Source organism: Electrophorus electricus, unplaced genomic scaffold (assembly GCF_041902795.1).
Source record: "Electrophorus electricus isolate QZ-2024a unplaced genomic scaffold, ASM4190279v1 Scaffold354, whole genome shotgun sequence".
Taxonomy (NCBI): domain Eukaryota; kingdom Metazoa; phylum Chordata; class Actinopteri; order Gymnotiformes; family Gymnotidae; genus Electrophorus; species Electrophorus electricus.
The window spans coordinates 5,001-9,822 of NW_027658643.1; positions in this window are offsets into that span (position 1 = coordinate 5,001).

Below are 4,822 nucleotides of genomic sequence, written 5' to 3' on the forward strand. Positions count from 1 at the left end.
AAGGACTTGTGTATGGAGGAGAACGTTCTGGAACTTCTTAAATAGTTGTAAAAGTTACGAACATAAGCCTAATACAGACACCTAAGAGCTTCAAATGAGTGTGTGAGACAGTTGCAGTCATTTGCATCCAGCAACTGCGATATGCCAGTCGAACGGTTTGAAACAGTCAAGGGACAAAGTGAAACTTGATGAAGCAAAGTGGAAGCTTGTTGGTTTCAGGATGGTAGGACAAAGCGCCCATCTGATGTAAAGCTGTGTCAGGACTGTGAGCTCCAGTTACTGTCCTTCACATTGTGCATCATGTTTGTTTTTTTATTGCATATGCTCTCCCTATATGTGCTGCTGATGGCCCTTCTCACCAAGCCTCAGTATTAGTATCATTATGAGCTGATACTACACACAGAAGGACAGACCCTTATGATTAAGCTTCTGAAAATGGAAAACAAAAGTAACTGAAAATGTGCTGTTGACAGTAGTGATACTTACATTCCCTTTTGGTTTCCGCAGACACCTGTATGAAACTGTATAGAACTTAGAGGTGAAGTGTGTGACAGCTGCAGATATGCAGTATATAATCTTGAGAATTTTTAGATGGTCCCTGAGCCTCCTTAGACCTAAAGTATAGATGCATGAGTGCTCTCTTTATAGCATGTCCAGGAATTTGACTATGCTTTAAACCTCTAAGTGAGGTATGTGTGTGAAATCATGTATATGTGTGTGTGTGTGTGTGTGTGTGTGTGTGTGTGTGTGTGTATATATATATATGTGTGTGTGTGTGTGTGTGTGTGTGTGTGTGTGTATATGTGTGCGTGTGTGTGTGTGTGTATATAAACATAAACATAAGTGTATATATAAAACATAACCATAAGTGTGTGTATATATAAACATAAACATAAGTGTGTATATAAACATAGACATAAGTGTGTGTGTATATAAACATAAACATATATAAACATAAACATAAGTGTATATATAAACATGAACATAAATGTGTGTATATATAAACATAAACATAAGTGTGTGCATATTAACATAAACATAATTGTGTGTGCATAAACATAAACATAAGTGTGTGTGTGTGTGTGTATAAACATATACATAAGTGTGTGTGTATAAACATAAACATAAGTGTGTGTGTGTATATAAACATAAACATAAGTGTGTGTATAAACATAAGTGTGTGTGTGTATAAACATAAACATATATAAACATAAACATAAGTGTATATATAAACATGAACATAAATGTGTGTATATATAAACATAAACATAAGTGTGTGCATATGAACATAAACATAATTGTGTGTGCATAAACATAAACATAAGTGTGTGTGTGTGTGTGTGTATAAACATATACATAAGTGTGTGTGTATAAACATAAACATAAGTGTGTGTGTATATAAACATAAACATAAGTGTGTGTATAAACATAAGTGTGTGTATATATAAACATAAACATAAGTGTGTGTATGTGTGTATATAAACATAAACATAAGTGTGTGTGTCTTTTGTTCTCCTCTTCTCTGTTTCCTCCTGAGGCAGAACTGTCCCCTTATCCCCATAAGAAAACCCCTGTGTTTCATCTCAGAGTTTCTGAGGACCTCATCTTTGTATTTGTGACTTCCTATTCTTCTGTTTCACACATTTCAAGCCCATTTTCTCTTTCCCATATATCAGGTGAATATATCGATGTCTAGAAAGTAGGACACGCTTGGGAGAAAATTGTTTTTTCTTGCACACTGACACTTGCAACATCAGCGCATGTAACATATGTATATAACGGGACAGCTGTCTGTATACTGGATTGACTAGATTGCATAGTCTCTCTCAGATGCTTGCGCTGTACCCACAATCCCTTTGCTTTGGTGTTTGTAAGACAACAGGACACAATGGGTCAGTTGTGTTCCCTTTCCAAAGTCATGTTTATATGGGAGAGATAAAGATCTCCAGTCTTACCGCTGTTCAGGATGCCTGTCAGTCTTACCGCTGTTCAGGAAGCCTGTCAGTCTTACCGCTGTTCAGGAAGCCTGTCAGTCTTACCGCTGTTCAGGATGCCTGTCAGTCTTATCGCTGTTCAGGATGCCTGTCAGTCTTACCGCTGTTCAGGATGCCTGTCAGTCTTACCGCTGTTCAGGATGCTTGTCTAAAGGTGTTTTTAAATGGACTAGTGTTAATTCCACAAGTCCTTTTGGTCTATATTGTAAAATTCAGACTTTGCATTTAAAGCTTTCATTGCTATCAATAAGCCCAATTTACAATCTTTTGCAATATGAAAAAACCTAATTTTGCACACGTCCAAAGGAACTGTAGCTTCAGATTTACAGTACCATTAGTATGAGTGACGGACTGAATGCAGTGCTGCTTTACACTTCTGAGCAGTCAACCATGTTTTGCTACATATAAGAATGAAAAAAATGAAACTAGAATACACACTTATTCTAATTTCATGATCGGTCTGGCCATATGGGTGTTGCCAGCACTTTTATAGCTTATTTTAATTTACTCTAACTGAGATAAACCCTGTCGTATTCTAACTGGGATAAACAATGTCGTATTGGTATGTTTTGAGTGCACTAAGCAAAAACAAACAAACAACAAAACAACTCAACAAACCAACAAAAAAATAATAATCACATGACGTTTGAAGAAATATTTTTGAATTACACTCATAAGTCATACAAAAATGACTTCCTGTTAGTTCTCTGGTTGCATTGACAGCAAATTTGTCAAGTTTGAATGAAAAATTAACAATTTAGCTGGTTCATCACAAACAAACTGATTGTGTCAGAGCTGACACTGGGTTCAGAGTCTCTTGTCTGTGTCAAAGCCTTCACTGGGTTCAGAGCCTCTTGGCTGTGTCAGAGTTGACACTGGGTATAGAGCATCTTGTCTGTGTCAGAGCTCACAGTGGGTACAGAGCTTTGAGTCTGTGTCAGAGTTGACACTGGGTTCACAGTCTGTTGTCTGTGTCGGAGTTGACACTGGGTTCAGAGCCTGCTGTCTGTGTCAGAGCTGAAACTGTGTATAGAGCGTCTTGTCTGTGTCAGAGCTCACAGTGGGTACAGAGCTTTGAGTCTGTGTCGGAGTTGACACTGGGTTCAGAGCCTGCTGTCTGTGTCAGAGCTGACACTGGGTACAGAACCTCTGGTCTGCTTCGGTGGTATGTTGTGTTTGCCCATTGGGAGTGTCATGCAGTGGACAAGAACACAAATGGAGGAAAGTGTGGATGGGTTGTGGGGGATGAAAGAGTGAGGGTCTTCAGTGCACACACACACACACACACACACACACACACACACACACACACACACACGCACACACTCCTGGTCCAGTTGGGTTGCGGGGAATGGAGGCGTGAGGAGTGCTTGTGCCTCCTACCCCCAGACATAGTACCAAGTGAGAACAGACAGCTTCAATCACTTCCCTTCTCTTTATGTGAACTCCAGAGAGGTTGAACTTGATACATGCCTCCCTCTCGCCTTCTCTCTCTCTCTCTCTCTCTCTCTCTCTCTCTCTCTCTCCCTCTCTCTCTCCCTCTCTCTCTCTCTCTCTCTCTCTCTCTCTCCCCATTCTCCCACTCTCTGTTTTTGAGTGTATGTCTGAGTTACACTACAGTGCTGTGTATTTTTACAGTGTAATCAAGTCATTGATCATACAGACAGATCATACAGACAGTAATAATTCATCTGAAAGGCTGGTCGGGGGGAATAGTGAACTATCTCCTTAAACAGAACTGAGGAGCTAACAAAGCACAGTGGAGACCAAGCAACCAGGCACAAGCCAGAAACAGAAGGACAAACACATCCTATGTGTTATAAAATAATAAAGGCTGTTTTTAATCTGTCAATGATTCAAATCAGAGAGGGTGAGGAGAGGCATTGATCTTGCCCACTGTTAGTAGTTGGTCTAATAGTTGTCATTGTTGTTTTTCTGGAGAACACAACAAATCTAATTACTGAATGGAGGGGATGTATCTTTATTGTCTGGCAGAGCTGGAGTCTTATATTTAGCACATCTTGTTATATTTAATCTCATGCTTTAGTACTTTAATCAGACCACAGTCCTGTACACCTCTGACACTACGCTTATATTAGCAGCTAACAGATATGCTTGATTTGTCTTTTTATTGTAATTGCTAGATATTTCAAAGAGTTTCCTGATGGTTTTTGTGCTATATACTCAATAGGCTTTCTTTCATCCTGGTGGCAAAGCAGGTACTAGCTGTGTTCCATTCAAGTGTTCACATTTGCTCCGTGTTAGTTCTGGGTTACTGGCCAAACTCATCTCGCCACATAAAAGCACCCTGCTGTACTGCTTATTTATGGACACCCCTGGCACCAGCGACTGCGAAGCACCATTTGTATGGTGTCTTTGGATGCACTCCTGTGAGGAAGGTGATGCTTGTTAAAGCCTGCTTCCTCCCTCAGAGCAGAGGCTAGCTCTGGAGCAGGCGGAGGAGGTGGAGGAGTCTTCCCGCTAGAAAAACAAGGACTGGTTTCCCCTGTGCTGATTGTCATGTGGTGTGTGTTGGGTCGTGTATGTGTCATGTATGGTGTATGTCATGTGTGGTGTGTGTTGGGTCGTGTATGTGTCATGTATGGTGTACGTCATGTGTGGTGTGTGTTGGGTCGTGTATGTGTCATGTATGGTGTATGTCATGTGTGGTGTGTGTTGGGTCATGTATGTGTCATGTATGGTGTATGTCATGTGTGGTGTGTGTTGGGTCATGTATGTGTCATGTATGGTGTACGTCATGTGTGGTGTGTGTTGGGTCATGTATGTATCGTGTATGGTGTATGTCATGCGTGTTTTGTGTATGTGTC